Source organism: Phyllostomus discolor, chromosome 3, assembly GCF_004126475.2.
Source record: "Phyllostomus discolor isolate MPI-MPIP mPhyDis1 chromosome 3, mPhyDis1.pri.v3, whole genome shotgun sequence".
Classification (NCBI taxonomy): Eukaryota; Metazoa; Chordata; class Mammalia; order Chiroptera; family Phyllostomidae; genus Phyllostomus; species Phyllostomus discolor.
Window position 1 is genome coordinate 56,244,968 of NC_040905.2, and position 27,343 is coordinate 56,272,310.

At 34.6% G+C, this 27,343-nt stretch overlaps 1 protein-coding gene across 15 annotated transcripts in view; it reads right to left on the reverse strand.

Moving 5' to 3' along the window:
- Positions 1-27,343, reverse strand: part of MEF2C (myocyte enhancer factor 2C) — a 163,206-nt gene that overhangs the window by 103,709 nt on the left and 32,154 nt on the right. For 2 of the 15 annotated variants that reach the window (XM_028529124.2, XM_036020512.1), the window contains exon 2: positions 11,426-11,511. The exons of the other annotated variants lie outside the window; for them this stretch is intronic. The gene's annotated coding sequence lies outside the window, so the exon portion shown is untranslated. The remainder of the gene's footprint in view (positions 1-11,425; positions 11,512-27,343) is intronic. 15 annotated transcript variants of the gene reach the window in all.

Below are 27,343 nucleotides of genomic sequence, written 5' to 3' on the forward strand. Positions count from 1 at the left end.
CTTAAAAAAAAACAGTAGCTTTAAAAAAAGAAAAAGCTTCTTCCCTCTGACTGCTGACTGCTGAATACATGGCACTGTCAAAATGCCCCTAATCAACACTTCAGTTCAGTGCCTGGCTCAAGCAAAATATAATAGTACTGTTGAATAATTGATCAAGCAACAAAAAAGTATTCGTTTAGCTTTACAAGAAAACACAAACATGATATCAGGTGCAGAAAATTGCTGCTGTTTTGAAGTAAAAATAGTAATAAAATATTTAGCATTTTTGTACAATTTGTTTCCAAAGCCCAAGGCACCAAGCAGTGGTAGAGTGTAGCGAAAAGAAAGCTCTGTTTGGAATCAGGCTCTTGTTTGGATTCTGCCACCCACAGGCTGCATGTCTCTGAGCCAGTCAACTCCTCTGAGTCTCATTTTCCTCAGACATAATGGGAGTGGGGTTCAACTTCTAAAGGGCCCTTTCAAGTTGCTAAGTGATATAAATTCAATAAAGGTGTAAGGCAAAATGAGGTTAAAATGCTTCTCCAAAGGATATAGTCCTAGAAAAACAATAAGCTGACAAAGATGTTAAAAAGGCTAGAAAAATATAAATTTTTCCCATATTTTTTTGCATTGAAGAATTGGTTTATTTCATCTTCAAACAATTCAAGCAATTAAGACCAAGGTTACATTATAAACTTTGGACCACTAATCATATTTAGAATTTTAATGAATAATGGCTACAAATTATAAAATACCGTGGCACTAAAAGCTTTACATGTATTAACTCTAATCTTAAAAGCCTATGAGGAAGGCACTATCATCATCTCCATTTTTCAGAAAAGAATGAGGACAGAGAAGTTATTTGTCCAGGGTCACACAGCTCATATTAGAGTTACACTTTAAATCTCTATTATAAGTCCAGTCCCAGACTCGAACTTGAACAATATACTCTGCTACTTCTCCATCCTGCAAGGTAATATTGAAAAGAGGACTTCAAAGTTAAAATTGTATTCAGAGAATGTGATGTTCAGAGGGACTTAGTGGAGTCTAAGAAGGACTTTTAAAGTTAGTCTTCTTTAATTCATCTCACATTCTTATTCTTGATGGTAAAAAGGAGTTTACTTCATTGTGCTAGCAAAGGAATACAGCAAAACTTGAGTTAGATATCACGCATTAGAATATCGGCATTTACTGGCTGATTGGCAAAGGCGGCATGTCCTCCAGATTTCTACAAATGAACATGGTTGCTCGTAAGAAAAACCAGGTGAGTGTTTATGAGTCAGCACATATTCATTATGACTTCTGGGAAAAACCATCAAAACAGGTGTCTTCCTGAGGATGGGTCAGAGGAGTCAATTTCATTTTTGGTAAAGTTGAGAATTACACAGATAATTACAGATATCCTGTCTCCAGGCTTGAGGCAGTTATCTGGCTCTTCTTCAAAGCACCTCAGTCGGTTTCTAACCCAGACCTCAGCAAGAGCAACCGTGGTATTGCCCCGGTCATTATCTCCCCCACCCCTTTCTGTTCCTCCTCTTGTTCCTCCTCCTCTTTAGGTTCTCGCTCTTCCTCCTCCTTCATCTCCTCAAATTATGGTCTACTACAATATTTCTCTATATGCAGTGGAGTTTCCACTTCAGAATTTTATACATTTACTTACTTCTTCAGAATTCTCTGTGTTTGAGACCTCTGGGTATAACTGTGCAATTTGAGCTCTTTAAATATATTGTTTTAGAAGTAATTTTATGGCTATCAACTTTATAAGACACACACCTAATAAAATATACTAATTATATAAAAATAGTTGACATAATTGGCAATATAATTATTGAAGAAAAATCACATACTTTGGTGTATGATAGACGTCCACACCAGTTTTTTTCACAAAGTATGGTACAGCCTCACTCTAACAGAACCTAGAGTGTGAGGAAGTAATAGTTTGCATATTTTAAGCATATATCAGACTTTTCTCCTATGTTCATAGGCAGAACACAGTGGTACAGATATAGGTATCTGTATACAGAGTATATGTATACTCTCATTTATGTATTTATATATGGTATTACACCAGCTGATGAGTACACAGTGGGTCAGAGCCAGTCAAAAATTCCGTGATCGACACTGAACACGACACCCAAGCCTGAACTCAGTCTGAGAGGCTGGGCCGTTGGCTGTGCAAAGTGAAAGCTCAAAATGGCTGCTCCTGTAGCCCACGCACTCTAAAAGAGTTTTTGGCGAACAGGAAGTCTCTAAAATTTCTAATTCAGTAAAAAATGACTTGTTGACAAATACTGCCTTTCACAGCAAAGAAACCTTTGGAATCACTTTTATATCAGTGTCACTCATGCTTGGCGATGGATCCAGCGATTAAAGTGTTCTGAGAAGTGTAGGGGGTGACATTTCTTTTAGATGATAGAAAAATGAACATTACCATCAACTAATATCTAGTTAACACACCTAGTCATTATTGAGCCACATTCCTGAGATTCTAAAATTCAAAGTTATCTTAAAATGTCCACCTTTTATATTCTATGAACTGGAAAACAATGACTGTAGCATAGTCACTGTTAAGATCTTTTGAAAATAAGTTGTTAAGATGAATATTTAATAAATGTCTCCCTAAACTGATTATGGAGAATTTCAGAATGAACTTGGAAATTTCACTTGCCTCAACCTGGAACTTTATGAGATCCACTTAAAAATTTATCTAAATTTTGCAACAAGAGAAAAAAGTAAAACTTTTTTGGAAATATGTATCTGTATTTCCATTCACCAAGGGAAGGGCAGAAGTGCCTGGTAGTAATACTGGCAGGGCCATGCAAGGTCATGTCATTTTTCCCTCCTTCAGATAATACCATGCTCAAATTATTTCACAAAGATTCCACCTCTCCTATTTTTAAGGCCTCCCGGAAAAGGAGCAACATAACCTTCCTCAGTAACCTCACTCAGGAAATTCTTACTTATAGCTAATCCCTCACAGAATACTTTATGTCCAGTGTTCTTGCTCTTTGTACAGAGAACATTTGGTGATCATGGCCTCACTTCATATACTTGAAGATTGTGTACTGAATCATACCTACTCTTGTTATTCTTTACTTGCTTTACTTTCTATTTTCCGCATCTTTGAAGCTCTTCATTTCAAGTCATATCTGCTGTGGAGTCCCCCAAAATACATAATATTCAAAAGAGGCTCTTTTTGTCTGTTCCTATCAAATATATACTTTTAATTATCCACCCATTGCATAAAACTTTTAAATGTTTATCTTCTCATTTTTTTTCAATTTTGCATTTTTTCCCTTGTCAGATTTGTTTCTAGCCAACTCTTCTATGCTTTGTATTTAAAGCTTTCGTTTCTCCTCAGCTTCATGATTTCTGACCCCTTCTCCAGTTTACCAAGGTCAAGGTCATGCTAAGTTCTGATCCTGTCTTTCAAGGGCCAGACTTTGCACATGCTCTTTACACAAGACTGAGTGGCATTTTAAAATTTAATGAATAAATTATTCATTTCACTATCCCTTTAGCAACCATTCAAATCTGTGTGGTTTAGAGAATATTTTCCCAATTTATGGATGAGGATATCTTACAAAACAAAACCTGAAGCCTCGAAAAGTTGAGATTATTCCTTCTTCCTCACACTCTAATTAAAGGTTTAAGTATTCTCATAAGACCAGTTTTTATGATGCTGTGTTGGTTCACACTCATACCCAGGGTGTTTGAGGATGTATAACCAATGTATTAACATATAACAAATCATTGTGATTTTCCTTGTGTGTATTTAGGGATGCACATAAGAGAGTTACTAACTGCAGTTCCCTGCATCATCCTTCATTTTCCTTTAAAAATGTCACCGATAGTCACTTTCCAGTCTTCATTCAAAAATTCTTGTGATAGCGGTAACATTAAATGAACATGTACCAGAAATATTATTTCTATTATTTCAATTGGATCTTATACCTGGATACCATAAATTTGTGCTATCATGATCACACTTCATATTATATTTCTGTTCAGAAAAAAAAAACCCAGGCACAGAAAACTATGGAACTTGCCCAACTTTACATTGCAAATAAGTACCCAAACTGTTTTTTTTTAATATTTTTAAATTTATTTTTAGAGAGGGAAGGGAGGGAGAAAGAGAGAGAGAGAGAAACATCAATGTACAGTTGCTGGGGGTCATGGCCTGCAACCCAGGCATGTGCCCTGACTGGGAATCGAACCTAAAACTGGGTTTTGAGATAAGGGAACTTGCCTCCATATTTCAAACTCTCACCCCTCTGCTGTACAGCCACATGTGTTAGGAGGCCTTACAATAGTCTAAGGAAATATTTTCATCTTCATCATCTAGTTTTAAAATTTATGTCAAAGTGCTAAATCAACTGACAGTGAGATATATCAAATTTAATACATCCGTGATCTGAGCTTTTATGTAAAAATAAATCTAGAAGTTTGATTTTTTACTAGAAAGGGTGTTTCATGTTGTTTGTTTGATTTCTCCACTTCATCCTTTAAAAATTGGCTTAAAATGGCGCTATTTATAGTTTTAATATTATACACCAAAATACTAAGTAACTTTCTTCTCTGATTTAAATTTTATCTCAATGTGCTTCTACTTACAGGTATTTCAAGAACAACTCTTTCCCAATGGTTAAGATTTTAAATCATGTTATAGACTCCATCAACCATTTACCTGTAATTTACAGCTAGGAATAAGATGCCTCTAATTTTTCCATTTGCTATATGCCTTAGTATTGTAAACATAATACGGAATTCTTATTATATAGATTGGCTTGACAATGAATTAAAAATAGATGTTGCCAAAGATTAAATTTACAGGTGAGTTGATGAGAAATGCAGTATGCTCTAATTTACTGAACATGTCTTACCTAATAAATTTCTATGTCCTTCTTCTCAAATGATTCTTAAGGGTTCTATACATAAAAATAATTCACCTTATGCACTTGTAATGACCCATTAATTGAAAGCAGCTAATACTCTGCTTATACATTCATACATGTGATTTGCAAAAATGTTAATGACCAATGAACAGTTAATTTGCTTGAATTCCAGAAATTAACTAATTTGGACTGCTTGTAAAAGTTTAAACTAAAATGCACATTACAAATGATGAACACAGACCGGAACTGTCATAGCCCCAGTGTCAATGGCTCCTATAAATGCTGTTGTTAACAGCTGGCTCGAATTGCAAAAATCCCCAAAACTGTTCAGGAAGAAATAGTTTTTTAAAATGGATCCATATTATGGGAAAAATGCTCTTCCTCTATAGTCGTTGTTCATTTCCTGTATTGCAATATGATGCAAAAGCAACTCTAAGAAATTATGACCTGCATAGGGTTTTTTTTACTAAGGCAAAACTCCATTATATGAAATGTCTTTCTTAAAGGCATTTCAGTACATATATTACTAAATATTGCTAAATAAGAGATTGCAATGGCAGTAGAATGTTTTTAAAAGATTATAACTTTACTATTTATCATGATCTTTTCTATTTGTTTACCTGAATTTTCTATGCACCTCAGTTCCCTTTTCGTGTGACAAACTCAGCTGATATAGGAAATGAGCAATGATGCATTTGAATCTTTTACTGCAAAATCTAAGAAGTTATGATAAAAATCATGTTTTCTCTTACATAACCTAAATAAATCCTAAATGGTAATAATAATTATGGAACTGAAGGTTTATAAAACATAAAACAATTTTCTTCAACTTTATATTTTCAGCCTACATCTTCTCTCTATATGCTTTCTGCTTTTTAGAACTTCTGTTCTGAGCAGTAGAATGAAATTTGACCACAGATTTATGCCTGCAATAAAAAAAAATCGACTTCAACCCTTTATGAAAGTGTTACCAAATATATAGCAGTCTCCTGTGATGACAGAAAAATGATAGCAACAATGCGTTGGAGTGAACTGTCATTTGAGAGAGCAAAGGGAAAAAAGAAAATCATTAAGGGAAGATTTTAGAATATTTTTGTTAGGAAAAAAGAAAATTAAGTGGTAAAGTTCCAAAGAGAACTTAACATGGTAGAAATATCATTCAAATAGTTTATCCCTGCAAGGAGATTACCTGTAATGCTGCCAAGGTCACTGCCAAATTGTATTAATGGCCATGCTCAGTATATGTCAGTCACATGAGTAAGAGCTGCCTTCTTCTTCTTTTTCTACTGCATAATGACCTACCCCTTAATGCACACTGACAAATTGAGGTGAGTGAATATGTTTTTCCAAAATATAGATGGAAGAGTTCCATTCCACCACTCTTCTATTTTAATTGTACCAAACATGTGGAATGTTAAGTCTGGCAGGAAAGAGGTTTTAAATATTCTTTTCTGAAAATTGAAGCATTTTTGAAATTGGCACTTTGAATCTTAAAGGAAATTAGTTGTGGCTGCATTGTGAATTTTCTTTCAAGTGCACATTTGCTTGTATTGCTGCAAAAGCACAAAATATTTTTTAAATGTTGGAATACTATTTTTTTAATCTAGAAAATGTCATTGGAACACAGAGTTAGTAACAGAATGATTTAGCAATCAATAGTTAAGCTCTATTGCAGATTTATAATTTTCATGTATCAATATTATTCATCATTTACAGAAGAAATGTGAGAGTTTAGGCATATTGGCTTCTGAATATACATCTACTGACTAGAGTGTAGCAGACATATTTATGCACTTAGAGTAAAAACAGATTAACACATCTCCTTTACGGGGCTTATATTTAAATAGAATAAATCACACCCTTAAAGAATAAATGATATTCTAGTATAAGACTCATTCATAAAAGACAACTCTATTAAAAATGTACCACTATAGTTCTAGAATACCAATTTAGTCTTGGTTTTGAGATTAGCAATATATTCAAAGTATCAGGGGAATTAGCAATTTCAATTCTCAACTTGATATTAGAACTTGGCATTGAATTCTTTGTTTCCCTTATATACATTATTTCATCAAAACATTACTGAAATGATTGGGAAAGAAAGAAAACATGAAGAAGCACTCCACTGCTTATATATCAGCTGAGCTGAACAATATTTTAAAACTATATATAGAAAAAGATAGAAAGAGCTGAGTACAGTGACAATTCTCCATGCTAACTTCCTCTATTACCACTTTTCCTTTTTTTTACTTAGTAACTCATCCAGAAAACAATGGCATTAAAAAAAAAGAGAGAATAACTCCAGGACCTCTAGGTAGAATTTGGACAGGCTGATTAGATGTATAATTAGGAGCTTAGATCAGACACCAATCTATACCTTTCACATAAAACCAGTATTTCTATTTTATCTCATTTATAGTTACACATTTTTTTGGTAATGACTTGGGTCACAAATGCATTATAAAGGAGTTTCTCAAACTGGAAGTGGAATACAAAAAACTATTATCTAAATTACAAAATCAGATTCAAATATATTTATAAAGTACCTGAGTAAAAGTTGGCAATGCACTGAGTGCAAATAAATTCCATTCTGCAAATTTCTATCAATTATAACTAGTAATTGGTGAGTAACTAAAGTTCATATGTAATATATTAGCTGAGATTTATAATCTTGTTATTCAAACTTTTCCAAAGATGATATAGAATAATTTGCTATTTTAAGAAATTCCCCAAAGACAAGTAGCAGAAAGAGATAATGGAGAGACTCTGTGTGATTTAAAAACCTAATATCAATCTGTATTTGAAAGTCAAAAGCTATAGTAGCTAAAAACAGTTTAGGAGGAAATAACAAACCTACTTCCAGAATGTGATTGAATGGATACGATTTTCTAGTTATGTTCTATCTCTTACTTGGTAGAACATGGGAAACCTTCTGTGGATGAAAACCACTTTGTTAAGATAAAAATTCATGTTTTACTCATTTATATCTTTCCACATAGCAATAATAATAGGAAATATGCTAAGTGTTTTACATAATTATTTATTTTTGTTGTAATTATTTTAGTTATAAGGTAGATAAACTGAGATATATTTTGAAAACTGAAGCAGCGTAACTTCTCACTCCATGCTATCATCTAGTGGTTTGCAACTTGGGTAAGCACATAAAAAAATGTCATAAATTCATCCCTACCTCCACTAGCAAATGAGGTACACTAATGTGAAAAAAATAAAATTCAGATTTTAGTCAAAAACTGACATACTTTAGGAATAAAAATTCTGTTTCTAGATGTCATTGTTCTGTGTGAAAGAGATGGTTAAGAGACTCCCTATATTAGTGAACTGGTGACTTAGAGTTCTAGGTGGCCATGTGGGAACATGTTGTTTTCTCAGATAGATACAAAAATTCTTCCACGTTGTAAAACATTTCTTAAAAGAATATGTTAGAGTCAAGCACTTTAAAGTGCAGTGGACCCTTGAACAAAGTGGGGGTCAGGGGCACCGACCACTCCTCCACTTCTCACATAGACAAAAATGCACACGTAACTTTTGACTTCTCAAAAGCTTCTTTCCTAAGAGCTTACTGCTTATCAGAAGCCTTTACTAATTACATAAACAGTTGATTAACACATATCTTATATATTACATGTATTATATATTATATTCATACAATAAGACAAGCTAGAGAAAATAAAATGTTATTAAAATCATAGGGAAGAGAAAATATATTAACAGTCATTTATTTAAAAAATCCATGTATAAATGGACCTGCGCAATTCAAACGTGTGTTGTTCAAGTGTCAACTGTATTTTTAACTTAGTTGTTTCTAAATCAGTTAATTTGAAAAACAATGTGTTTGTAAATAGACATGCTCCAACTGTCTAAATCTTAAGATTCACATATCAAAGGCCAACTACACATATTTTAGCTATTCTATTGAATTCTATGGAAAATCACTACGGTTTACTGTACAAGGATTGTGAAACCTGTTAGCTTTTAAAAAAGGACACAGAGACATGATAAAATACACTGAAAATGGATGTGATATATGGCTAATGCAATTTTTTTTCTAAGGCTTGATTTAAAAATCTGAGCAAAAAGGAGAAAGGACTCAGGGACATGGACAACAGTGTGGTGATTGCCAGGGGAAGGGGTTACAAGGGGACTAAATGGTATGCCCCCAAAATACAATAAAGATTAAATTTTAAAAATCTGCAATAAAATTTTGAACAGATTTATCTATTGACTTGTGTCTAAATGTTTTAACTTTTTATCAGTGGGATTAATGATTGACTACTATTAAGTTTCAGTTTTCTCTGACGTTTCAGAGAAAGATAAATCTGCAAATCACTTTAGGAAATTATCTATTGTTAATCAACATTCTAGAACTCAGAAACCTCCAGAAATTGTTAAATGTATTTCCTAGTTCTATTTTATTTTCTGAATTTTGATAAGAACTTATTTGAGCCAAACTGACAACATAGCCCGAGGGCAAGCTCTCAAATGCTTCTTCCCTAGTTCTATTTTAAATTTGTCAATATGAATTGAATCTATTAAAATCCCACAACAATATTTTTTTAAAAAATTAGAAAAATAAAATCGAATAGTAAAGTTGCCATGAATAACTTTAGGATTTGTAGGATAATGTAGGAAATTATAACATCTGTTTCCTTAAGCCTTCCCCCAAAAAGCTGGAAAAAATATTTCAAATCAAACTTTCTTGCTTGTGAAAGTTAAAAAAGGTAATGATTACTGATCTTTGTTTTGTGTCATGTGCTGTTTTCTTTACATATATTAACTCATTTAATCCCCACAACAACATTGCTGTTGCATTATTACGTCCATTTTACATAGGAGGAAATGAGGCAAAGAGGGCTTCTGTTCCCAGAGGTGAGTGGTGGCTCTGGGGCTGGAATCTACACAGTGTGACTCTAGCCTCTGCCCTTTACATTGTGCTGAAAAGAATCCAATATTTTAATGAAAAGTGATGGCTACTTTGGTTTAAGAACACAACTTATAAATGGTAACTGACAAAGTAGATGAGAGAACGGAAGAATTTAGAGTCGGAGCAGATCTTAGAAGCCCACTGCTCTTCGGGGCCACCAGATTGCCATGGAAGCAAGTAAAGCTTCCAGGCCTCACGTACTTGCTCTGACTTTGGTGACCCCTGTGACATACACACACACACACATTCATATGTGTGTGTCGGTATGTATGTGTGCACATATATATAACATATAATACTAAAACTATAGTATACAATGAATTTTTAATAAAGAATATATTTTTTAATGAACTTGGCTTTGTTTCATTATTAGAATAATGCTAAGACTTGGCTTTGTCTTCTAGTAAACATTCACACATTTTGATATCAACCAAATCAACCTGTCTTAACAATATTGGATATAGATTTAGTGAATTCACTCAGCTTTGGCTCATTTTTCTACTAAGTTCTGGCTTCTACATGCTACCAATGTTAATAATTTCACATTCTGGTTGACCAGCCAGCTACCTTAGGGTGTAAAAATTCAATATTTACTAAAATACACTTCTCTCCCTTATGTTTTAAATGAACATAATCATTTATACACTCATAATCATGTGAATAGACTATAATACTTATCCTAGGTACTTGAAATTATAAAGTCTTTTCAGCATCTCAAAAAACTAATGGATTCTAACTACAACATACTAGGATATTATTGTTTGAAGCTTTAAAATGCAACCAATACAATCAAACTCAATCCATAAATGCTTTACATATCTACATTATAGATGCTCCTTGACTTACCATTGGGTTACATTCTGATAAATCCATCATAAGTTGAAAGCGTCACAAGTTCAGAATACATTTAATATGTGCTCAGAACCTAACCTGTTGAACACCAGAGCTAAGCCTACCTTGAAAATCTCAGAACACTTACAGTAGCCTAGTGTTAGACAAAAATCATCTAATGCAATGAATACACTGTAGAGTATCTGTTGTTTACCTTTATGATCACATGGCTGGCTGGGAGCTGCGGACTGCTGTCCCTGCCCAGCATCATGAGCGAGTGTCATACTGCCTGTCGCTAGCTTATGAATGATTAAAGTTCAAAATTCTAAGCATAGTTCCTACTGAATGTGTATCACTTCCACGCCATTGTAAAGTCAAGAAATTGTTAAATTGAACCATGGTAAGTTGGGGATCATCTGTTAAATAAGCTATCTAACTGTATTTGTATTTTAGGTTGCAACATTTCCATAAGGATAAATGAAAATTTAAATGACCCAAAGTGATTACATTTGGAAGTAATTTTTGGAGAATTCTCTGTAACCCTTAGTACCATAAGGACAAATAAAAACTGATTAGTATCTTTTTAGATATGATAAAACAATTTTAGAACTGTATATTAAAGTGTTCCCAGTATTCCTTACCAATAGTCAAATTTATGTTTAGAAATAACATTCTTTTACTATGTGAGATTTAATTTTAAATCTCTTACATAATTTAAAAATTTAAGTTTTAAGCTATTTTTATTAATAAGTATAAGGAAAAACATACTTAAACATACCAGTGGTAGAGATGAAAGTTGAGATGAAGAAAATACATGAAACATAATGAAAGAAGGTAGTCAGAATCATATTCTAAAGTCAATTCCTGTAAAAGAACATTCAAGGCAATGTTCAATTTATTTAAACACTGATTTCAGGTTGTATTAACCATCATTTGAAATGAGCGTACTACATAACAAGCAAAATTTTTTAACAAGAATTTTTATCATAAGTATTATATTTTCCAAGTGATAACTAAAATGGTCTATCTAAAGTGATAACACATGCTACTCTTATGAACATAGTGTTAAAATGAATCTCTAGCTGAGGTGGCTACCTAATGGATAATGAGGTCTTCTAGGCTGGATTTGTACAACCTTGAACAAGAGTCAATTATCAAAGCTGTGTACACTTGGTAGCCAAGTATCTTCCATTAGAATGACTGTCCCATTAGCTACCTAATGCCTAGACATTGAATAAATTGAAAACTGTAATAAGTCACTATACTTAAATGGATACACACAATTAGAAATTTCTTGAATAAATGAAATCCATATAAAATAAAATAACTATAATATTTAGATAACAATATTACAACAGACATATCATGAAGATTGCTGGTGAAGAGGAAAACCTATAATTTGACTATCATTTTATTTTTATTATCCCCGCCACATATTAATGCTAACTAGAAGTGGAACAGATAAAAGGCTTAACTTTTGTTAGCTGTCTACATAGTGGATTTACAAAACATAAACCCTTTCCAATGTATTTGGTTCTTCATATATTTACAGGAATAAGAGGTCATTCTAGTCAGATGCTTATCAGAAAACAAATGAAAACACCCAACTTACATGAGTCGACTGCATAAAACTTGAACTCCATCCAAGGCCAATAAGATACTGTCTTTTAGTGACTAATAAATGTGTCTTTCAAAATTGTTTTTATCACTTACCACATTATCTTATGAGTTTCACAACATAAACAAGAACCACAAAATTGATCATTTTTTACATGAGGGACAAAATTTGAGAAAGAAATTTAATTTTATGCAAATGCAGAACCATTATTCATCTATTACCCACATATGAAATTAAGATCATGGATAGTAGTTTTTTGTAGTTATTTAAGAACCATGCTTTCAAATCACGCCCAAAGTTTTAACCTATGTACACGGCTTTTAAGCCTCGGTCTCTTCTGCTGTGATGTGTATGCTAGTATACAACAAAGAGCCTTAAGTGACATGAATTCATGGAGTAGTGAGCAATAGCATTTGACAACAAGAACTGAACACATATGCAAAGGAAGGATTTTGGGTCCCGATCAACATCGTTCAGCCAATCAGGTACGATAGCAGATCTGCTTTGAAAAGTGATTTGTTAATTGAGGCATTATAAATCCAACAGACAGTATGTCCTGAATACAAAGATGAACAAAACTTAATCTCTGCCATCCACAGAACTCAATTTTTTACCAAATTAGAAAAGACACTTTAAATATTAACTTTAGTCTAAGAGAAATTAATAAATTTCAAATAGGTACACATAAAGTCTTCTGAAAGTCAGATATGGGAAAAGAGAACTCCAAGGGTAAAGGCCCCATGGTTGAAGTACTTAAGTGTTTCCTAGGTCTTTCTCATTTGAATTAGGCACAATTGTTACCCTTCATTCACTTACTGCAGTTAAGTCAACAAACATTTATGGAACATCCATTAAGTGTAAAACATTCATTTAAATGAGAAAGAAAACAAATATATTAGAATATGGTAAGGTTCCCAAACTCAAAGAGTTACAATTTAAAGTGAGTTAAGAGTAACTAACTTGTGTATAGTATTTCCATTCTACAATGCTATTGTGCATGTATCATTTCTTTAAATCCCAGAAAACCTTGGTTACTGAAGACACAAAAGTTGACATTCTTTCTATAGTGCAAAGAACAAAGGACTGCAACGAATCATGATTGTCTTCAGCAGAGTCTGCAGGGTTTTACGTTTGTGTTTCTGAGAACACATTCTAATTTTAGTGTGTATGTGAATATATTGACCCATTCTAAAATAGTTGTGCTACTCTCCAATGTGGCTCTGTGTGCAGGGAGGGAGATGAGTAAGCAGGGTTGAAAGCACCCTGCAAGGGAGTCAGCCCCAATGCTCTCCTTACTGAGGAAACCTGAAGAACAGACATGAATTTATAAAGCAGCTTTGGAGTTCTTTCTCAGATGTATATTTTATTTTGTAAAGTCCATTATTAAATTTTTGGACTTGAAAGTCTTGATCAATGCTAGTAGGGTACTTTGAGAAGCATTAAAAATATACCCCATGTTCATCATTATTTTCTAAATAATCTGAAAATATTTTTATCCCCAAAACAAGTTACTTTATTTTTTAGAAAAGCACCATCAAAGTTTTAAGGGCAGCGCTACATATAATAATAAGATGATATATTTCTTTTTAATAATTTTGGGTATTTTTCTGAACTATTTATAGTTTCTTTTTTCTAATACAGAAGAATAAAATAACTAGTTGAGTTTTTAAGTAATTTAAAAGGCAGTAAGTAAAATAATGCACTTCATGTTGCATGACCTTTCATTTTTTTCCTTCACATTTCTTGTAAAGTAGTCAAATGTGTGAGCCAAGTATGGTCCAAGACTAGATTGTATACGGAAAAATCTCAAAGGAGGATTTTTGAAAAAACAAAGTTTGAAACAGCACCACCAATGCCCTGGCCGGGTAGCTCTGTTGGTTAGAGCATTGTCCTTATATACGGAGGTTGAGGGTTTGATCCCTGGTCAGGGCACATACAAGAAGGAACCAATGAATGCATAAATACGTGGAACAACAAATCTCTCTCTCTCTCATACCCTCCTCTCTTTCTCTCCCCCTCTTCCTCTTTTTCTCTAAAATCAATAAATAAAAATTAAAAAAAAACACCACCAACAACTCTTTGAGTTAAATTCATGAAGTATTGTTTTTAAACTCATAAAACCATTCAAGAAAGTCCTCTCTTTCTATTAACTCAATCTCAATATATTTAGGCATTTCCTGGTAATGAAATCCATCTTGTGAATGTCTACTTTAAATAAACTCAATGCATATATCTCTATTTTTGTATATGAGCAAATCACCTCATGTTCAGGGATTAGAAGAGATTCTAATTCAAGTCCCACCAATTTTTTTCTCAGTTCAAGTCAATTCATGTATATTATCCACCTATAATATGTTCTAGGCACTTTCCCAGTCATATCAGGAAGCCCTAAAATGAAGACAACTCCGCAGAGATTGTAATTTAGGAGGAAGGAAGTAGCAGAATTCATTTGCTCATTTATTTAACAAGTGTCTATTAACCATGTGCCTGGCAGAGTCTAGATTTTGGACTCATGGGCAACAAAACTCAAAGTTGGTCTGGGACATCCTGGAGGAGGGTAGCCCAGTAAGAGCTTAATAGAGGACATGGAAAGAAGTATCATGTAGCCAATAAGGTTACAGAGTCCAGAGCTGAAATGCCTGAATCTTAATGCTACTTTAGTTGAATCCTTCTCAGGCACTCTCAACATGCACACATCCTTGTCAATTCCATCTGTCCTCTTCTTTATTTTTTTCAAAGATTGTATTTATTTATTTTCAGAGAAAGGGGAGGGAGAGAGAAAGAGAGGGAGAGAAACATTGACTGGTTGCCTCTTGCATGCCCCCAACTGGGGACCTTGTCTGCAACCCAGGAATGTACCCTGACTGGGAATCGAACCAGCAACCTTTTGTTTAGCAGGCTGATGTTCAATCCACAGAGCCACGCCAGCCAGGGCTCTGTCTTCTTTAGTTTTTATTCAGTCATCCCTTGGGGAAAACACTTTCTCATATGTTCTACATGTTAGCTAACAATAACTAATAAATATTTAGAGTGATGCTTACTATATATATACATGGAGAAACAGAAAAAGCTATTTTAAAAAGAAATTGTAAACTAAGAATATTTGCAGTCTTTAAGCAATAACCCTCAAACTTCACTAAACATCTAGTATTATGTTAATAGTTCTCCCAGAAAGGTGATGGTGAAAAAGTTTCCCTTTGAAGGAACACTGCATATGATTCTGAGGTATGGACATGGTAGACTATACTTTGAAACTTAGAAATTGTTTTCATTATTTCCATAAAACTTCCATTTGCCATGTAAAAGAATGCTTTGGCCAAGCATTACTGGTTAAGGAAACTTTGAACAATCTAATTCAGTTATTTGTATCACAACACCCCTATGGCTTCCTACTATTTTAAAATTTTTTATTGTAACTGTACAATGGGCTGTTGTGGACACAATGTGAGAAACTAACCATTTAAAAATGATTTCTATGTAAAATAAATCCTGAGTTTTTCAATTTTAAAACAGATTTTGGGGGTGCAACTTATTTGTGTTAGGGATGTGGCTGTGTTACTGGGTGCGTGGTGGGATGCTAGAGTCTACTCAAAAGGCAAGACATGGAGCAACAAGACATGACACGTTCAGGCTCTTCCTTTAAGATCCAGCTCCAGCACATTTGAATCATTGCTCCTCTGTGAAGTATTTCCAGAACCCTCATGCAGTACCGACTAGGTTGTTTACTTTCTGTGTATCAATGAATGTATTATAGAACCAGCATGCATGAAAAATAAAAAAGAATGCCATTTAGCATGCAAATGTTCCAACAGTAATTATTGAAGAATAAAGTATTCTGTAATAAAAAAACGTTTATTTTTTCAAACTCTCAGAATATTCCACTTCAATTCATAGCAGATAGAATGTTAAATATCCATTGCTAGCTCATCCTAAGATGCCAGTAAGTTGGACATTAGGTGATACAATTAATTGTACACATTGGAAAATTGGTCTGGAAGAGAAAAAGTTCTTTGTGCTGATGTGACATAGCAGTGATGCTAATAATGGCCATCAGCTGCAAGTATATGTGTTCATTTAGGGACAAGTCCAAAAATTTGAGATTTTTTTTTTTGCTTTAGTAGGACTGAATTCCATACTGTTTAACCAGTTATCCTTCAGGTTTTTGTTTGTTTGTTTGTTTGAGAACAGAGCGGGTACACGTGGAACACGTGGGGTACTATAACAGACACTAATACTTTCCTTATACAACTTGATAAAGTTCTCTAGTGAATTCCACAATAGAGTGTTTAAAACCTACAGTCCTTATCATTTTGTTAAATACTTTCTGTTAGTAGGAAAGAGTGTAAGTTCCATTCTGTAATGGAAACAGTTACATTTTTATGGTCAGTTCAACTTTCAAATAATGAATAAAAACACCAATGCAACACTATGCTCTGCAGGTAGGAAAAAGGCAGTAGTTTCTTTTACATAATGGAAATACATTGCATTTTACTAGTAGATTCAACTTTCCAATACTGATAAGTGCCCATGAAATGAATGAAGTGCCTTCCAACTTTCTTCCACATCCCTCAAGGCTAGAAAAAGAACAATCCCGCTACTTCGAATGTGAACAGATGAATAAATGAATTAAACTATTACCTTGTAGGTTTCTTTCTTTATTTTTTTAGTGGTAAGGTTAGTTATTTGGCAATGTCTTCCTAATCACCAGAATGGCATGCCTGCTCACCACCCTTCTGGATTTGTCTATTCCATTTCCTTTGACATCTTCCCCTTCTAGAATCATAAAATAAAATGAACTGTGTTGTGTTTTGCTGAGGTTTTTTTTTATGAACTATTTTTTTTTCATCTTAGAAACGGCTGTATTGCAGGGAATACCTTTGAGACACAAACTTAGATCACATCCGTGTGCCAAAGGCAGCCGGACTGGGCGATCAGTCAGCAGAGCCGGCCTGCTCGGCAGAGCCCCGCCGTCAGGATCTGGAAGCAACGGCCCCACCACGTGTGTGACATTAAGATGATCCACAGCAATCCTGCAAGACTACAGTTTAAGTGGAGCTTCCAATTTGCTGTGGTTGGCATGACCTAATTTTGGCTTGAAAGGTACATTTTTTCCCCCTCTGGGTTTTACTGACTACACATTGGAGAAAAAAAAATTATGTTCTTAAAGAGATTCTTACTCTTCCCTTTCTTAAGGAACTTTAACAACTGTTGGCTGCTGGCTAATACATAAACTAAAGTCTTTTTCTAGCTTCGCCTACATCTTGACCCCTCATGCCAAATATTTCAGGCAGTCTATTTATAAAGTTCATCACTTCCCCTGTTACTTCATCTTTAGAAATGCCAATAATTTAGAAACTGGAATAATACAGCTGGCCTCATAAACCAGGAAAAGAAAGATTCTATGGAAGAGATAATTTTCCTGTTGTAACTTAATTTCTTTTCTTCTCAATTTTATAGTTAAAAGGGAAGTGATGCTAATGTTCCTTACTTATTTCACTTTAGTGTCCGAATTTGATTCAAAGTTCTAAAGATTTTGAATGCTAACAAAAAGTTTTTAACTCTGACTGCACATTTGAATAATCTGAAATACTTTTTCAAAATGATGATATGTAAACCCATCCCAGATCAATGAAATCAGAATCACTGGAGTTGGTTCCCTAGCAGTGTTGGTTTTGTTTTTTTTTAAAGATTGTATGCATTTATTTTTAGAGAGAGGGGAAGGGAGGGAGAAAAGGAGAAAAACATCAATGCGAGAGAGAAATACTGATTTTCAACAACGATTGGTTGCCTCTTGAATGCGCCCCAACCAGGACTGAACCCGCAACCCAGGCACGTGAGCTGACCAGAAATCAAACCAGCCACCTTGTGTTTTGCTGGAGGACACCCAACCAACTGAGCCACATGGATCAGGGCCATTGCTATTTTCTAAAAGCCCTTCAAGAATTCAAATGTGAAGCCAGATCTTAAAATCCACTGTAATAAACTGACTTAGAAATATACAGCTTTGTACCCTAATACAGGTATGTTATAGCATTATCTTATGTGGATATAGTACGATCTTGAATTTTACTAGTCTATCCATTTGTGAACTGGCTGCCATTAAAGAGCTTCTCAGCTATTGCATGATGTGAGAGGAAAAACTCATCTGGATAACATCGCTGACTCAATAAATTTGTAAGTTGCAATCATAGAAAGCTCTGCCTTTCAAAGATAAAATGGCCCTTTCCAGCAAAACCAGCACTGGGGGCTTCCAAGGGCCTTAAAATTACTTGAATCTTTGGAGGGTTTCCAGTTGCATTAAAAAATAAATCTCACCTTATGATATTTACTGACTTGTAAATCTCTAATAATCCACTAATTGAATTCAATGCTGTATACTTAATTTACTGAAGGTGATAATTTTCTAATTGCATGTGTGAGGTTAATCTATTTGAGATCAAACTCAGTACATTTTATGACTTCCAAAAAAGGAAATCCATTAGATCAAATTTCTCAGTCTTTCATAACTAATTTAATTCTCTACTCCAGTCACTGGGAAATGATATAATCAAGCAGTGCAGCCCAGTTCCCTTCGTCCTTCCCAGTGTGAGACTGGGCTTTAAATAAGGAAGAATCTGATTTGTGGAGGTAAGGTGCTCTACAGACTTGGAATTTTATTCCATTACGTAACTACAATGATCATCTAACTACCCCCCACCCCCCACCCCCACCACACACACAAAACTGGATGTGGCTCATTTTGTAGTGAGGCATCCTATGAAATAATGCAGTCTATTTATTTTAACTTGTAGAACATGTATATTTATTTTCTAGTCATGTCTGGCCTTTTCTGTCCTCTGATATGTACACAGAAGCTTGTGTATGTGTGTTGTAAGTATGTTTGGCAACATAGGAGGAACAAGTTCAATTTCTAGGATTCGATGTGTCTTATAAAGCTGTGATTTGTTATGTCTTACAGACTTATTCCCTTCTATTACCTCATTTTAAAAATATGCAAGAGCCCTGGCTGGTGTGGCTTAGTGGATTGAATGTCGGCCTGTTAACTGAATGGCTGAGGGTTCAATTCCCAGCCAGGGCACATGCTTGGGTTATGGCCCAGATCCCCAGTTGGAGGCGCATGAGAGGCAACTGATCAATGTATCTCTTGCACTTCAGTGCTTCACTCCCTCTCTTTTCCCTTCCTTTTTCCCCCCTCTAAAAGTAAATAAATAAAATTTTAAAAAAGTAGAAATACACAAGAGTTTTCCTAAAGGGTATGACATCCCTAAAGTACATTTATCTATTTTTGCTTTTTTAGAACACAAAAAGGAGAATTACCACTTGAATTTTTTAAAATTACTTTTTCTAAGAGACAAAAAAAAAAGTTGAGCCTCCATCGTACAAAATATTCTTGTGGTGTTATCTCCCTGGTGGTGCCATTCTCCCTCATTCCTAACTTTCCCACATCCTCGTTAAAACAGTGAATTGCAGGGGAGGGCCTGGATCAGGCCATCCTTCCTTTCAGCTGTGTCTAGGAAACAGGGTATGAGTGGGAGTGAAGAGAGGCAAGTCCTTGAGGTCACCTCCAGATCCGTAATAGTGAGGTTTTCTGTCATATCAGAGAATGGAAAGGGGATTAACTAGACTTTTCCTATTTTTGGCACCATCCCCATCGCTTCATCAGCTGCCCCCAGTTTCAACAGAACATATAGTCCTGGGCAAGGCCTGAATGGGGGGGGCAAGGTTGAGAATATGGGAGTTCATATAAAAAACTCATAAAAATCTGTTATGTTGTCAGAGGGGAGAGGAATAAAAAAATTCCCTTTTCCAGAACACTGCCAGGATTTGACTCATCATTTAAGACTCACCTTAGGTGTCCCTCCTTCTACTGAAGATTGACCTGACCAGTCATCTCCCGAAAAAGTTGAACATTCCATCAATTGAGTATCCACTTTACCTACAACAGACCTGCAGTATAGCTTTTATCACAGTACATTCATAATTGCATCTGGCACATTCATCCCCCTCATCAGACTGAAGCCCTGGGAGGTAGAGACTCCATCTTTCACTTCTGTATCCCTAACAGCTAGCAAGCCACCTCCTGTTACATACTCAGTGAATGAACTGACTAATAAATTTGTAGTGGATGTCTAAAGGGAAAGTTTTGGAGAATAGCAGTAGATATTGTACGGGCACTTGCCCAAGATAGTTTTCAAGTTATATGCTTATTTGTTCCTTAACATGGAATTGTATGACCAAAGTTCCAGATTGACATTTATCTTCTAAATAGTGGGTTTCACCTAGGCTTTACCTTAAAATCACCAGGCAGCTTTGAGAAACAGCAATGCCTGGATGGCAGTCCAATTCAATTCATATCTTGAGGTGGGACCTGGACATCAATACAGATTTATTTATTTTGGGAGAGAGGGGAACGGAGGGAGAAAGTGAGGGAGAGGAACATCAGTGTGCAAGATAACATCCATCGGCTGCCTCTTGCACTCCTCCAACCAGGGACCTAGCCTGCAACCCAGGTATGTGCTCTGACTGGGAATTGAACTGGAGACCTTTTGGTTTGCAGGCACTCCATCCACTGAGCCACACCAGCCAAGGTTCGATATCAATATTTTTTCAGAGCTTGCCATATAGCCAGGATTGAGAACCACTGCTTGAAACTAATTATAAGAAGAACATGTCACTTAACATATACCCAAGTTCAGTTACAATTTGCATTTTTTGAATGGATTCCGTTTGGGAAAACTGTTAGTTGATTTTAGTCCTTGGATAATCAAAAATTTTGAAAAGACTTTCAAAATGCAGTATTAGCTACATCACAACCTTCTAGAAATATTACTAATAATTTTATGTAATTATCCTTTATAGAATTAGCCCACAGCTATGACTTCCTCCTCAGTCTTTGGGTAATCCAGGCCTTTATAGTGAATACTTGTTTCCTGTATATTTAGAACTCAAATGGATACTAAATATAGATCTGGTGTTTTGTGGAGTCTTAAGAGTGTGCTTTACAGCTGGAAGGTTCCAAAGAGGGAATTCAAATAATATAGTCAAAATCACATTAGGAAGTAGACATAACTAGCTTCAGTGGTTTCGTTAGAGAGAAACGAACACTGAGCATTACCAGTGGCACTTAATGTTGCACAAAGTAAACAGAACTCCCCTTGCCAGTGGGCACCACAATGTGACATGGAGGCTATTTATCATTGCAACCAATTAATTTCAAATTATACATCTCATTCCTAAATCATGAAGTCACATTTCTAATAAAAAGCACTTTTAAATACAGAGAACACAGGTTATTTTGGTGTTTGCACGGTAATCTCAATGAGCATTTGCTTCTCTTCAGCAGTATAAAATAAAGTAGAACCAAATGTAGTGACTAAAATTCACTGTGGAAATTTGGCAAGGAACCCATGATTTTAAAGATATGGTAGCTATTAATTTTGAAGTCCAAAGCATATACATTTGGTAATTCATAAGTATCTGAGTCTTGTTTGATCTCTGACCAGCCTCTGTTCTTACTGCTAGTCAAGGACACAGTAATGCTTTTATGAAAACAAACAAACAAACAAACAAGAAAACTGTGATATAAACAAGAAAGTTCATATTATTTCTCACAGTAAAAATTCTGAAAGTGATCCTTTTCCTTCTCTTTTTTAAAATCCTCACTAGAGAAGCGTCTATCGGTCACCTCCTATACACATCCCAACTGGGACTCAAGCCTGACCTGTTGGTGTGTGTGCGGGATGATGCTCCAACTGGGCCACCCAGCCAGGGTTCCTTTTCTGTTTTTTAAAGTCCTTTTACTGAACACAGGAATATTCAGTTAAAAAATGAAAAGCCATGCATCTGCTGAATAAACTTGATACAACATTTCCTAGTTTTCAGATATAATGCAAGTTGCTCTAACTTGTATTTATTCCACATCTATCTCTGGTTTTAAGTTGTTGTTGCTTTCTGTTTCAACTACAAAGAGAAAGTTAAAAGTCATGCTTGAATTCAAATTTTCCAGAATATCTATCTGTACTAACTCCTGAAATCCATTTAATATTCATTTATATACAAGAAAACAGGACCCATATATGAGGTCTGTCCAGAAGTTATCCAGCCATGTAATATGAAAAATAGAGGCATTTACTAAAGAAGATACAAGATACAAGAAACACTGTATATAGGACAATGACACCTCAGTTCCCTTCAAGACAGGTACCTTGAGACACAGTTCTCCCAGTCACCATCAGGTGCCCTTCGTGTTTTCCTGAATCTCATCAACAGTCTGAAATCTCTTCCCTTTCAAAGGTGATTTTAGTTTTGGGAAAAGGCAGTTGCAGGGTGCCAAATCTGGGCTATAGGGTGACTGAATCACCTGGATGATTTGATGTTTTTGCCAAAAAACTCTGTAAAAGACATGATGCATGAGTGGATGATTGTTGTGGTGAAGCTGCCAATCACCAGTTGCCCATAGCTGTGGCCTTCTGAATCACCCAAATAGTTTCTGAAGAGGAATGGTAAAGCTTAATGCAAAAGTTGATGCATATTCATTGTTCTCATCACTCAGTTATTTTGAATGTGATGGCCACACAGTACACATGCTCACTCAGTGGCACCTACCACCACCACTGACCAGTACAGTGAAGCTGTCATTGTTCACACATGTGTATTCTAGCCCACTCTCCTTGGCTGCCAGGTTAAATCGATGCCACACAAACCATTCTCGATATATTTACAATGGCTCAACTTTTTCTGGACAGACTATATATATATATATATATATATATATATATATATTTTCCCCCTACAGGTTAACAACGTTGAACTGCACCATAGACCAAGAATTAGTTCACTTCTCTTTTAAAAACCATACAAACATATCACACAAAGTTTTAAACATGTCATTCTGGGGTTACTGGCTACTTTTCCCCAAGATGCCATGTGAATTTAAGTTTCTATAGTTAAATCATTTTCTTTTTCTTGTCTAATTGTTGAGATAATGTGTGTGAGATTTTGGCTTAGTTGATAAAACTGTAGACTCAAGAGACTGATTATGTTTCAGGTTCTAGCTCTGCCATTAGTGAAGTGATTAACTCAGGCAAGATGCTTAAACATTTTTGCCTTAAATTTTCATCTGTAAAATGGGAATAGTAACAATGCCTCTTTCACTAGTTTTAAGGAATAAATGAGTTAATGTATGTAAAGCCTCAAGCCCTTAGAACAGTGCCCAAATATATAGTGAGCCCTCAAAAAGTGTTAGCCGTGATTGTTACTGTGTAAAAGTAGTTGTAATTAATAATACTTTCTAATTAACAATATACATTTTTCACGCATAACAAATTATTAGAATTATTAGAGATGTCTTGAGTAGTGAAGTTGGATAAAATAAAAGTGGAATGTCTAATTCATAGTTGAAAATATCAATTACATTTATAGATCAGACTTACTTCCAGCCACCAAGCCAGTAAGAGTTGAAAACCAACTGGTCAACATGTGCTCATGCAGACGAGAAAGGGAGAAGGCTGTCTACGTTCCCCAAGGAAAGCCGTCTTGGTTGCTGCAGTCCACCCTATCATTACTCGTGCAGTAAGACTCTTTGATGGGCTTCACAGTCTATGAATAATACATATTTTGGGGACAGATTCACAAAAATAGTCTGTCTTTGTTTTAAAAAGACTGGTGACTAAGCAAATGCAAAGAAAGCAATACCTCCCAACCACAAAGGAGGGTGGGACCCACGTTGAAAGTTGAGGCAACTGGCAAAATTGAAAAAAAGTATTTTTGAGATAAAGTGGCCCCATTGTTCACATCCTAGAGAACCAGGAAAATTTCAAGTTTCAAAAATACTCTTCCTTTAATTTTTAAAAATAAAATTAGAAGAAAATCTGATTATTTTATTCTAAGGTATTATAAATAAAAGAGCCTACCATTTTAGAAGACCTGGTATTTAAAAATATTTCACAAAGTAAACTGTATTTACAAATATTCCTTAAGTTCTGTGAATCTCACTAAGAGGAGAAGCTCCCCCAACTCCCCATCCAATGAAATTTAGGATTGTAGTAACACTTTGAATAATAAATATAGTAGAGGATTTTCAAGATTACATTCAGGGTAAGTACAATTAAATTTGTCCGTGGAGTTTTGTCTCAAAATGGTGTTGCACGTGTATATTCAAATTTTAGCAAAGAAAAAAAGGATTCTGGTTGTTCTCCAGTACCTGTGACTGTTCCGGTTGTTCTCCAGTACCTGTGACTGACCCTTAATTACTGGCAGTAGTAGTTATTAAGGTTCAATCTACTGTTGTTATGTACGAGGGCAAATCTCCCCCTCTCTACTGCTGACCCCTTTGAGTGGAAGAGTAGGAAGCTCTCATATCCCATGGGATTCCACCAAAAATTTTTTCAGTTCACCACCTGTGATTCTTGGTGTGGACTTTTTATCCCAAGAGCAAATATTCAGGATTACCAAAACTAAACAACTTCATGTACCTACAGACTAGTTAAAAAGTAAAGTTATCTGACACATGAAGTCATGGAAAAAATAAACTATTGCCAGGAGAAAGTGAATTGCAGAAATGCTGTTTATCACTCACCTTAAACATATGTACTCTGTTTATGTCATGAAAAATATTTCAAAATCAACTTAGGACAGCTGTATACATTTCTACATTTAAAATACAATGGAAGCCCTGGCTGGTGTAGCTCAGTGGCTTGAGCACAGGCTGCGAACCAAAGCATCACAGGTTCGATTCTCAGTCAGGGTACATGCCTGGGCTGCAGGCCACGGCCCTCAGCAACCGCACATTGATGTCTCTCTCTCTCTCTTTCTCCCTCCCTTCCTTCTCTAAAAATAAATAAATAAAATCTTAAAAATAAATAAATAAATAAATCAAATACAATGGAAAAGAATTCACCTTTCTTTAGGAATTAAAAAACTTACTACAACAATCATTTGATACAACTCGAGACAAAATTTAGCAGTTAATCTGTATGATGTGACAACAAAGCTAATAAAGTCCAAGTAAATTATTTTCTTGCTAAAATGTGAAAAGTTATTTCCAAAAGACCTGTTAATGTATATGAGTACTGCTTATTTATCTATGTGACAATATATGTTCTGACAGAAATTATGCCTTAAAATGTATTTCATAAATTTTCTTTATGAAAATACAATAACTAGTTATCCTATATATAATTAATTTTTACTTTGTATGTGGTTATTCATTAATATAGTTGCTGAATCTTCATTTTTAGCTCATGTGAATTATAACTGTGATAAAATTGCTTAATTTTCCTGAAATTTGAGTTGCTTTCATGTCAAAAAATATTTCAAAAATCTAAAATCAGCACATATGTACATTTAAAAATCTTGAGTTCTGGGAGATATTTAAATACCATGATCTGTATACAAAATATAAATGTGTCTATTATCTCCCTGCATGTGCATATATATGCAGTATGTACTTACTATACATACTTAAAACTTAAAATTCTTTGCTAACTTATTAAGCTTATTATTTCATGAATAAATGCAGGTTTCCATTGCTTATTTTTTTTTCATTTATATAAAACTAGAGAAATTGTTTGCTATGAAGAAGACAACAAAAATGATTTTGTATTTAGAATATTTGGTAGGAATAGAGAGACACCTTAATAAATGAAAATCAAGTTCAGAAATATTTAGCTATTATGACTTTAAAATGTGAACATCTACAGAGAAAAATATCACATTATTTATCATGTCTCTATAGGATGAGATCGTTTAACAGCTTTTGGTTTAATTTAATGATGTCAAACCCTTAAAAAATCCATATTATCTATGAAATCAAACAACTGGTATATATGACCATACCCTAAACAGTATATCACAATATTTTAAAAGAAAGCTTTGATTTAAGTAGGAAAATATGTTTGTTTTTAGTAGGAGGTATGTATTTACTGATTATAAAGGAAATTTTGTAATGGGAAATTTGATTTTTCATAAAAATATTTGGTTTATTTTAAACAGTTCTACAAAAATCTACTCCAGTTTAATACAATACATATTTCTCATCATTAGAAATGTTTGTGAACTTTAAAAATTTTATTTATAATGGAAAGTAAATTTTTGGTCAAAAATATGTTTAAAAGAAAGCTTTTGGTCTACTAATGTTGTGAAAGTTTCTTAGAAACCTCTTAAAGGCCGAGTACAATAAAACGAGGGCGATGCATACATTCTCAGTTACTCTTTAAAAAAACCTGTAAAAGTGACTATAGTGGCATGTTCTGACACATTCTTTTCATAAACCGAACCCTGTTAGTGACAGCAGAACAGATTGTGTGCATCTGCTGGGAATGAGCCAGATGACAGTGGAAAAACGCACATGGATACCTTGGCACAGCAAATAAAAAAATAGAGAAAAAAGGACCTGGAAGAGAAAGTGCTCAACTTTAATTGAAACATTCTTTCCAACATGATGAACTTCATCCAACCACCTCTTGTAGCCTGTCAATTTTACATATAAGAATGTGTTTTAAAAAGGTCCTTTGTAAATTAGAGCTGTTTTGTCTTCTCTTAGCACTAAATATTGACTTAGGCTCTGGAATATTTCTTCAAATTATGGCAAATATAATAAGATTTAAGGTAGAAAAAGAGGCCAAACCACTTGACCACAGTCTGGTGCAAGAAGGCTAAACTTCCAAAACCTTTTCAAGGTTCAAGTCAAATTTAAATATCTGGGTTAAGTTTTGAATTGTGTGGGTGTTTTACTGCCACATACTAGAGACACCACAATTCAAATATTCTGCAAATGTGACTATTGTAAATGCTGCTTGCATTCAATAGTGCTACAATATTTCACTTTATGATGATCAACCACAGTATTGTTTAAATAGTTGGCTCAACAGCACTAGAGAGGTCCATACATAAAAACAAATGTGCTTCTATAAATCATATTAGGAAGTTCTCTTGGATGCTCTGATTACAATGAAAATCCATTCTATACAGTCTACAATGCAAATTTTAAACTAGAGACCAAGTTGTTTAATAGATTACTAGTCTGACTGAAGCAGCTGCAGTTAAAAAAAAAAAAGTCTGGTGATTAACTGCCATTTT